The sequence below is a fragment of the Neophocaena asiaeorientalis genome, unplaced genomic scaffold, assembly GCF_003031525.2.
Source record: "Neophocaena asiaeorientalis asiaeorientalis breed wild unplaced genomic scaffold, Neophocaena_asiaeorientalis_V1.1 scaffold613, whole genome shotgun sequence".
Taxonomy (NCBI): domain Eukaryota; kingdom Metazoa; phylum Chordata; class Mammalia; order Artiodactyla; family Phocoenidae; genus Neophocaena; species Neophocaena asiaeorientalis.
Window position 1 is genome coordinate 1,301,617 of NW_020172685.1, and position 11,623 is coordinate 1,313,239.

General features: G+C 41.5%; 1 pseudogene; it reads left to right on the forward strand.

Annotated features, from left to right (window-relative positions):
• The first annotated feature begins 3,930 nt into the window (after positions 1 to 3,930).
• On the forward strand, positions 3,931 to 8,899 carry LOC112396218 (nuclease-sensitive element-binding protein 1-like; annotated as a pseudogene).
• Positions 8,900 to 11,623: the final 2,724 nt, after the last annotated feature.

Genomic DNA, 11,623 nt, shown 5'->3' on the forward strand with positions numbered 1-11,623 from the left:
GAAAAATAATACTGATGAACCTAGTGGTAGGGCAGGAATAAAGATGCAGATGTTGAGAACGGAGTTGAGGACACAGGGTGGGAAGGGGAGGCTGGGACACAGTGAAAGAATAGCACTGACATATATACACAACCAAATGTAAAACAGATAGCTAGTGGGAAGCTGTTGCATAGTACAGAGAGATCAGCTCGGTGCTTTGTGACATCGTAGAGGGGTGGGATAGGGAGGGTGGGACGGCGGCTCAAGAGGGAGGAGATGTGGGGGTATATGTATGCATATAGCTGATTCACTTCTTTGTACAGTAGGAACTAACACAACACTGTAAAGCAATTACACTCCGATAAAGATGTTAAAAAAAAAAAAAGACGACTTGGGGTAATTGTTGAGGAGCAAGATCTGAGAAGGAATCTGAAAGGAGAGGCAGAAATACTAAAAATAAAGTTTGTTGACCTGTACAAAGAAAAAAGAAAAGGAATTAAAAAAAAACTTACGGTTACCAAAGGGGAAACGTTGGGGGGAGGGTTAAATTAAGAGGTTGGGATTAACATATACACACCACTACATATAAAATAGATAATCAACAAGGACCTACTGTATAGCACAGAGAACCCTACTCAATATTCTGTAATAGCTTATATTGGGCAAAGAATCTGAAAAAGAATAGATATATGTATACGTGTAAGTGAACTACTTTGCTGTACACCTGAAACTAAGACAACATTGTAAATCAACTACATCCCAATATAAAATAAAAATTAAATTTTAAATAAATATATAAAGTACCCTCTTCAGGGATGATGGTAAAATATCTGAAAATAATATTACAACACAAACTGTGGTAGATAAGGCCAGCTCCTTTTCTTCTCATCCTGAGTGTGACTTTTTGATTTTGTTGACCTGAAATAAACAGACTGCCTGATACTTCTCCAAGGATGAGTTTATTTGTGTCAGCAGAGGATTGCAATTCGGGGTCTGCAATCATGGGAGCCTCATGCAAGTCCCCCCACAGCAAGAGGATAACATTTTTATAGAGGGGAAAAGGAAGTTGGGGGGCCTGTAGTAAACAGAGTCCATGGCTTTTCATTAACTGAGTACTTGACAGGAAAGAAAAGGAGTTGTTCTCCTTCCTACTGGGCTTGGCTCACCTCTCAGGGTGAGCGCTCCCCCTACTCGTCTCCCAACTCTAATTGAGGTTTCTGTTTATTAATTTTTTATGATTCCTGTCCAAGAAAATTATACAAAAGCCTATAAAAGATTGCCCCAATAGATAGCCTGCATTTTATCCTTACCTGCCTCACACTTCCCTTTACCCTCTCATCTCCTCAACTCTCCATTTATATTTCCACATCCCCCATAATAGGTACCTAAACCATTCAGTTTCTCCTTTCTCTGCCTTGATCACTCTACCTGACTACAAATTTCATCTATTCCTCTCCTCGGTTATGTATCCCATACATCTCTCTGCCGATCAAGGGACCTAAAAGGAAATATAAACACAGAACAGCCTCCTCCTCGTCCTCCTCCACCATGTACATCAGCTCTGAACAGTGGAACTGGAAAGAAAGGGAACCTACATTTTTTGAGCACCATCTAAGTGCCTGGCACTTAAATACTTGACAGGACTTATCCCGCTGAATCCTCATTATGTTCCAATTTTACAGCTGGGGAAACTGAAGTTCCTTAAAGTAACAAAGCTGGTAGATGGAAGAGCTGGGATTTAGACATTGGTCATTCTGACTCCAAACTCCATTTTTAACAGATCCTAATTTACAAATTGTGCTTTGATGGTGCAATACGAATCATCTCTCCACAATGTCCTCCATCACCTAGATATTTCTGCCCTTGCTCAATGTCACTCTGGTCCACCATAGGCATGAAGTGCACTAGGGAATCACACTAGAAAGCAAATAGCTCCCAACCACTTTATTTATTTATTTATTTATTATTTTTTATTTATTTTCTTTTTTGCGGTATGCGGGCCTCTCATTGTTGTGGCCTCTCCCATTGCGGAGCACAGGCTCTGGACGTGCAGGCTCAGCGGCCATGGCTCACGGGCCCAGCCGCTCCGTGGCATGGGGGATCTTCCTGGACCGGGGCACAAACCCGTGTCCTCTGCATCGGCAGGCGGACTCTCAACCACTGCGCCACCAGGGGAGCCCCCAACCACTTTATTCACAACTCTGGGTCGCTGGTATGCTTTGCTTTTCTTGCGCATACATTGAAAGATAATGTGTTTTGTGATGTTAATGCTGGAGTGGCATTTAGAGACCCAAAACCGGACTCGGCTTCAAAATCTTATCATGAGATAAATATCCTTCTTGTGTGCCAAAAGGAAAAAAATCAAAATGAAAATGCAATACATTTAATAATCATCCAAATGAACCGGAATGAAAGGAGCTGTGTGGCTGGTTTGATGCCAAGTCACCGCTGCCCTGTCTGACACTGATCCACCACTTTACCTTCAGCTGTTTACTCAGTCCAAGGGCCTCACTTCCTGTTTGATATGCATCCCACGAGCTGCCAGGGCCAGACATCCTGAAATAAATTACCAAATGGACTCCAGGCTAACTTCTTGTTCTCATTATGAATTTTGAGAAGTATAAAGAACCTCCTGTGGACCACAGTGTAGTCCTTTTAGGTATACTGAGAAAAGGTCAGCTTTCCTCTTCCGGAGGATGTATCTCCCAGAGCCCAACAGCAAACAGCAGTAGTGAGATCTTCTGTGTTTATAACCCCTTTTGCAAAAACCTGGTTCAGAGAAAAGACCATGGGCTTTGGAGTCAGAAAGATCTGGGTTCAAGTCTGAGCTCTGCCACCTACTCTATCTGCAACCTTATAATATAATATATGCAACCTTAGTATGTATATATCACACATAATATAATGACATGCGTCCACCATTAGAGTATCATATAGAATAGTTTCGGTGCCCTAAAAATCCTCTGTGCTCTGCCTGTTCATCCCTCTCCCCTCACTCAATCCTGTCAACATGTGATCTTTTTACTGTCTCCATTGTTTTGCCTTTTCCATAATGTCATACAGTTGAACCACATAGTTTGTAGCCTTTTCAGATTGGCTTCTTTCACTTAGTAATATGCACTTAAGGTTCCTCCATATCTTTTCATGGCTTGATATCCTATTTGTTTTTAGCACTGAATCCACTGTTCACAATGGTGAACACTTTTTAAACAGAAAAGCCCAACTAAGATTTACTGCATCAGCGTTTTTACACATATTTTCACCAGGTCCTCAAGGTGATTCTGATGCACACCTGGGCTAGATAATGGTAAATATTTTCTCCTGGATTTAAAAAGCGTATGCATTATATCCAGACAAAACTATAATTCGAAAAGATACATGCACCCCTATGTTCATAGCAGCACTATTTACAATAGCCAAGACACGGAGACAACCTAAATGTACATCAACAGATGAATGGGTAAAGAAGATACACACATACACACACACACACACACACAATGGAATATTACTCTGCCATAAAGAAGAATGAAATAATGCCATTTGCAGCTACATGGATGGACCCAGAGATTATCATACCAAGTGAAGTTAAGCCAGAAAGAGACAAATTCCATATGATATCACTTATATGTGGAATCTAAAATATGACACAAATGAACTTATCTATGAAAGAGAAACAGACTCACAGACATAGAGAGAATAGATTTGTGGTTGCCAAGGGGGAGGGGGCCGGGGGACGGTTGGATTGGGAGTTTGGGACTAGCAGATGGAGACTAATATATATAGAATGCATGAACAGCAAGGTCCTATTGTATAGCACAGGGAACTGTATTCAACATCCTGTAATCAACCATAATGGGAAATAAATAAATAAAAAGCATATGCATTAATGTTCCCTAGATTTAAGGTGATTCTTTTCCTTTGAGGGAAAAAATGTTTATTTCCTCCAAGATGGAGGAGTCTATGCTCAATCCCAGCATCCCGCCTCAGTCAATGAGTCCTAGTACGGGGAGAATACAGGAGAATCTAGGCAGGGTGGACTCTCCCCTAATAAAGTAAGTTTTGCCTTCAGTTCTTGATCAGTTAGGAGGGAGAACGAAGAGAAGGGTAATTTGTCAAGAAAAAATGGTAGAAAACAGGAAAAGTGCTAAAACTCCTGACATCTTAATTTTTGCCACATGATAGGCACCCTAGAGACATGGTCTCTTTAACTTTATTTCTATAGGAGGTAATATTTACCTATTTAAAGATAAGGAAACTAAGAGTGTGAACTTTAACATTTGCAGAAGAGAGGATTCAACCTAATGTCTGCCTGTCTTCTTGTACTATTTATTATTTTACCCACTCCAATACAGATTGTAAGAGTTTTGAGGAAAAGGACCACATGTGTCCATTTAACCCAAGTGCTTGACTGACACAAGGTACACAATAAATATTTATGAAATATGTCTTAAATGAATAATTGTTCACAGGAGTGTGCTGCCTCCTTTTGCCAGATTAACTCCAGTAGAAAGTGGAGAAAGATTAGTTAATATTCCTGATATTTTTATGCAATTCACTTTTTGACATTTTTTGATAGCACAGGCCTCAGACAGAGATATCTCTTAAAGCTGTAGATGATTCAGGAAAGCCTGTTAAACCTCAGATTCATAATCACAGTAGGCAATGGTGGTTCATTTCCTAAGCTCACCTTGACACACCTTTTAATCAAGGAGAGCCAGGCTAATGGTGCCTATGATTTATCACCCTTCCAGAAGAACCACAGATCCCATTCTACTGTGTCTTGAACACATTTATAGCTTCTTTAGACTAAGCATCAATTCCCTCAATGTTAAAAAAACAGTCAACAATGAATAAAAAAGTGGGTTTGCTTCTAAGTACATAAAATGTGTTTCTTTATAAATCCTCTCCCAGGGCTCCCAATGACATATAGCTCATATTGTAGTCATAGAATGAGCTGTATTTGCCCCTGGGCCTTCTCAGGCTAGTAACACATTAGACATTTGTGATGTGCATTAATTCTCTCATACCATTCACTGCCTTATATTTCCAAAGAGCTAGTAGCTCAGTGCTAATGAGGTCAAGGTCCCAGGTTTGATTCTTCATGGGCACAGATGATTATCCCTCTCATGTTTAGACATATAAATATCACTGAACCTTGCCAGCTTGGACTATTTTTTCTCCACAAAAAATAAGAATTTTTCTCCAAATTCTTATAGAGAAAAGAGGGTCATTTCAACCTCTGGGTCTCAATGTTCTACTCAATAATATGAGAATAATAATAATAGATCCTTATTATGTATCTTGTAATGTCCAAAGTATCTAAGAAAATAATGCATATAAATGTACTTAATAAGCATTATAGAAATAAAGGAAAGGGGAAGGAAAGAAGGAGGAAGGGAGAAAGAGAGGGAGGGAGGGAAAAAGGAAAAGCTTTGATAAGATGGTACTAATAGAGTATCACAGTGCCCTTTCATTATTTAGTCTTACCTAATGTCTTTCTGCCATTTTTTTTTATAATAGCAGCCCAATATTTTTCTCAAGGAGCTATCTTTTTTCCACTTTGTGTTTACGTGGCTTGACACATCCCCTAGTTCTAGAGGTGGAACCATATCACATTTCTCACCAATTCATTTAGTTCCATTTTTTGGACACAGTGATTATTTCAGAATTGAAATAGGCCCACATCAATCCAAAGCCACTTTCAGGACTTTTCCAAAGCAACTGGACAAGGGGCTTTCTCCACAGACTTGGAAAGTGAAAAAGTGAGTCAGCACTGTCTCGGAATCATCCTGACTTGAGAGCCTGCCTGAAAATGGGAAACAAAGTGGAACTGCAGAATCTAGAGATGTAGAGAACTCACTCCTAATGATATTGTTTGAGCACCTGGATCTAGCTATACCTGAAGCTATATTTAAAATTGTCAGCCTACAAATTTCCCTTTTTATTCAAAGCCAGTTTAGAGCTGGGTTTCTATCACTGAGACTAAAAGAATCCTGATTAACATGATTACAGAAAGCAGGAAAGAAGTTCAAATACGTCAGCTCTGCCACTGCATGTCTTTCAGCCTGTGCATGGAAAAAGAAAGAACAAAAGTTACACACAGAATTCATTTAAATCTTGACTCTACTACTAGTGTTCTAACTAGTGTTAAGCAAATTACTTGATCTTTCCGAGCCTTGTCTTTGCATAGGTAAAATGGAGAGACAGCTAACTACCACGTGGAGTGACATAGAGAATTAAATAAAATGAAATATGTTAAGAGTGTAGCACATTGTATGCACTCTATACACTTCGTCCTACATTCCTGATTATCTCCTAGAAATCCAGAGATGAGAGGGAATTGGACAAGTTCTCACTGATCATGTGCCCTTGAGGCTACCAGCTCACATACCAAGTTCCAGGTTCAGTTTTTCATTCACTTGAGTTGCACTGCAGCGTAACTAACCAGATCACTATTTCCAACCCACTGCAGTTATTGTTTAGTTCTCCATAAAACCCAGAATCCTTTCATCAGAGTGTTTTTTAAATGGGGTGAGGGTGGGTTTCTGCAGCAGAGACAGTATCTCAGGCAGTTGGAAGCACAGTAAGATGGAAAAAAAGAAATCCTGTGTCTAGTCTCATTCTCTGGAGAGCTTTATAAAGGCACACATCTGTTAATGAAGGCATAGATTTGGTCTGTTTTTTAGAATTTAGTCCGAAAACAAACAAACAAGGAAATCCCTAACAATTCAGGAAGCATAAAGTGGGAAGGAAGGAAGGAAGGGAGGGAGGGCAGTGAGGAACCTACGCATATTAAAATAGAAGCCAAACTCAAAAATGATAACTCCTAATTTCTGTCCTTTGCCTGAGGTCAAATCCACTGCTCTCCTTCTCCATCAGTGCCTTCCTAGACCAAGCCATCATCTTTGTCCTCTTGACCTTGGAGCTGGTGTCTGGCAACCTGAAAAATCTATGTCCCAAATAGTATCTAGGATGGTCTTAACAAAAACAAAATAATAAATCAGATCATCCCCTACTTAAAATTACCCAGTGGCTCTGGAATATATGTTGGCAGTTTCTTAAAAAACTAAATATGCAACTACTATATGACCCAGCAATCACGCTCTTAGGCATTTATCCAAGAGAAATGAGAACTAATGTTCACACCTGTATGCAAGTCCTCATAGCAGCTTTATTCATAACAGCCAAAAACCAGAACCAACTCAGTGGGTGATAGTTAAATAAACTGTGGTATATCCAAAACATGTCATATTACTCAGCAATGAGAAGAAACAACCTACTGATACATGCATATTGACACAGATTGATGTTGAAAAAAAGTCAATCCCGAAAGGTGATATACTGTAAATTTCATACATATAACATTTTTGAAATGACAGAATTATAGAAATGGAGAACAGATTAGTGAGTGCCAGGGATTAGGGCTGGGGATGGAGGTAGGAGGGACATGGATGTGACCATAAAAGGGCAACACAAAGCCTCCTTGTGGTGATGGAACTGTTCTGTATCTTGACTGGGGAGATGGATACATGACTCTACACAAGTGATAAAACTGAATGGAACTACGCAGCGTATGATAAAACACACAAAGGAGTACAAATAAAACTGTGGCGATCTCCATAAAATCAGTGGATTATATCAGTGTCAATATGCTGGCTGTGATATTGCATTACAATGTTGCAAGACGTTAACCTTGGGGGAAACTGAGTATAGCGCACTCAGGATCTCTGGCACCATTTCTTACCACTACATGTGAATTTACAACTATCTCAAAGTAAAACGTTTGAATTTTCTAAAAACCACTCGATGCTTTCCCATCCTATTAAGAATAACATTGCAGATAAGTAGTGGGAAGATCAGTAGTGGGAATGGAGACCTGACCCCAGAGAGCCCTGAGCAGACCCATCACCATCCTGGCCTAGTTACCATCACACCTTGGGAGGAGCCTCAGCTGCCACAGTGGGTCCCAGTCACCATCACTGCAACAGTGAGCAGCCCCCGCCTGCCTTCAGGGATGAGAAGATCATTGCACCCAAGGGCTTGCGAATAGCCAAATGGTTCAACCTAAGAAACAGATGTGTTGGGACTTCCCTGGCGGTCCAGTGGTTAAGACTCCGCACTTGCACTGCAGGGGGCAGGGGTTCGATCCCTGGTCAGGGAACTAAGATCCCACATGCCATGTGGCACAGCCAAAAAATTTTAAAAAATGAAAGAAAGAAACATATGTGGTTTCATCAACAGGAATGACACCAAGGAAGATGTATTTGTACACCAGACTGCCATAAGAATAACCCCGGAAGTACCTTTGCAGTGTAGGAGATGGAGAAAGGGTGGAGTTTGACATTGTTGAAAAGAGAAGAGAAGGCGGAGGCAGCATGTGTTACAGGCCCTGGTGATGGTCAATATTGCTGCAGATTGTGTGATAGATACGCTCCACATTGCAGGGTCCTCCATGCTGTTAGCAGCATAATTACCAAAATAGTGAGGGTAGGAGAAGAATGTGGGGTGGGAGAGCGCTACCGGGGCCCACCATTGCACATGCGGAGACCCTTCGGGAGTGAACCACAGTATTCCAACCCTCCTGTGCACAGAGTGGGGATGGAGGGTGCTTACAACCAGGGTGCAGAGCAAGGTAGACCCATGAGACAGAATATGCATCAGGTTAGAGACCACGATTCCGCAGGGGCCCTCCTAGCCAGACAGCCTAGAGAGGAAGGCAATGAAGAAGATAAGGAAAATCTAGGAGAGGAGACCTAGAGGTCAATAGCCACCTCAACATGGGTACCGCTGCAACTTCAACTACTGATGCAGACACCCAGAAAACCCTCAACCACAAGGTGGCAAAGAGACAGATGCAGTCTATCCACCTGCTGAGAATTCATCCACTCCCACGACTGAGCAGGGTGGTGCCGAGTAAATGCCTGGCTTACCATCTCTGCAGTCATCGGTTTAGCCATCCAACAAGAAGAAATGAACATGAAATTCCTGCAATAAGAAATGAACAAAGATTGGAGCTGAAGACCTTAACTGCTTGCTCCTTGCCTGTCGACCAGATGACTAGAACTATCTGCATTGTTTATGCTGCATGGGGTTTTTATAATTTTTTTTTTTTTTTGTGGTACACGGGCCTCTCACTGCCATGGCCTCTCCCGCTGCAGAGCACAGGCTCCAGATGCGCAGGCCCAGCGGCCATGGCCCACGGGCCCAGCCGCTCTGCGACACGCGGGATCCTCCCGCACCGGGGCACGAACCCGTGTCCCCTGCATCAGCAGGCGGAATCCCAACCACTGTGCCACCAGGGAAGCCCGGGATTTTATAATTTTTACCTAAAGATACCTCTTTTGGGTCATGACAAACGTGGTTTTTTTTTTTAATCTTGGTTATTCTCGATACACCTTTAAAGGTTTTTAAATTGTTTCATATCTGGTCAAGTTGAGATTTTTAAGAAGCTCATTTTTAATTTGCAATGAAAGTTTACAACTTGATTTTTTCAGAGAAAGTCAACAAACTGCAAACATGTTAAAAGAGGTCTTAAGTTTTTTCTTTTAATTTTTTTAAATTTTTAAAAAATATTTATTTATTTTGGCTACACCAGGTCTTAGTTGTGGTAGGCGGGATCTTCATTGCGGCATGCAGGATCTTTAGTTGCAGCATGCACATGGGATCTAGTTCCCCGACCAGGGATCGAACCCGGGCCCCCTGCATTGGGAGCATGGAGTCTTACCCACTGGACCACCAGGGAAGTGCCAAAGGTAAGTTTTAAAAAGTTTTTTAAAGTTAAGTTAAAAAAAAAAAAAAAAAGAATAACATTGTATTACCTGTCCTGGCTTACAGAGCCCTATCCAACCTGGCCCCTTCTGCTCTCTACCATCTCCTCTATTGCCATGTTCCCACCCGGCTTCTGAAAGGATCCACAAGGCCTTGGCATTAATTGTCTCCTTTTATTGAAATGTTCTACCTCTAATCTCTGCAGGATTAGTTCCCAACCTGTTACCTTCTCAGGGAGGCTTTTCCTGACTACACATTCAAAAGCACCCAGCCACCCTGTTACATCACCCTATATTAATTATCATTGTGGTATCTATTATTTTTTTGTTTCTTTTTTCATGTTGTTTATATTTGTTTCCTTCCACTAGAAAGTAGGCTCCTTAAGGGCAGGGATTCTGTTTGTTATTCTTTGCTGTATTTCTGTCATCGGAAACAGTGTCAGACACATAGTAAGTGCTCATTAAGTGTCAGACACATAGTAAGTGCTCATACTGAGTGTTCATTAAGTAGATATACTCATGTGTAAATGATAAGTTGTAGAAAGAGGTCTTGCCTAATACATAGTCATTCCTCTTGTCATTCAAGGCCCCCATCTATCTCCAAAGAATTCAAAGTCTCCACCCAAATATTACATCTTAGTGTTTTAATGAAAGGCTCAATATTAGTAGGATAGCCCAGACCTGAAGAAGCCAAGAATTCAGAGAACAGACACATTGCAGAGATGAATGGAAGAAGCAGGAAGAACCCAGGTACAGGTGGTAATGGAAAGGGGGACAAAATGGAAAATCCAGGTAAACTTAGCAAGCACACACTGACCTCCCTAGGTGCCAGGTACTACGCTATACCCTGTAGAGATACGAGATGATACAGTCCTAGTCTGAAGCATCCATGTGGTCCCTGATGACTCTACCCGAGAGGCCCAGCAGGAAGAGGCATCATTTGAGTGACCTGACAGATGGGCTGGACAACCTGAGCAGAGTGGTCAGAGCCAGGAGAATTCCATCTTAGGGATGACGATCACTGGGCAAATAATGTAGTCAGAGACCCATCCAGAGGCCCCATTTCCCTTCAACTGGAACAGGTCCATTTTTACCTGTATCACTTACTGGGTTTCTGTGATCAACAAATGATCCCATAGTCAAAAAGTGTTTGAAGCCACTGTGTATAAGGCAGACCCAGATCTTGGGCTAGTTTAACAGCAAAAGAGTTTCAATATATTCCATCATTTCAAGACAATATTTGGTTTCAACCTTTTCCTTCTGTCTTTAAGAAATAGATAAATAGAAGCAATGCACTGACATTCTCATTTTCAAGTCCCCAGTGGGTTACACTGTCACAGTCACCTGGGGTTATCAAGTTCCTTCCTTAAAAATTGCTGGCCAGGCTAGACCCGAAATAGGCTATCGTATGCTTCACACATCCCACTCCAGTTGGAACAGAGCTATCTTATTCTTGAAATCCGTATTGATTTCTCTCTCAGCAACAGTATTTAACTCTTGTGCTTTCAGTCTAGGGGGTCCTGAAAGCTTCAGGAATTTTTCCTGGAAGAAAGTAGCATCCCTCTTTTCCTTGGACTGGGGATCTTTGTTTCCCTGGTTTCTTAGATCTGCAACAGGAAGCACCCTTCATGAGCTGAAAGGCCATATGACAAAAAAGCAGTATGTCACGTGTTTACCAAGCTTTCACACTCTCACCTGCCATCATGCCTTAGTCTTTACCAAGACTGGCCATTCTGATTCACTAATTTAACAGATAAAATTCAGGGGGGGATTGTAACCTCCAAGATACAGGTCCCAAAGTTAACATAGGACATTTCCAGTCCATTCTCTGATATGCTCCTCCCAGAAGCCCTGTGATAGAGAAAAGGCAGGGA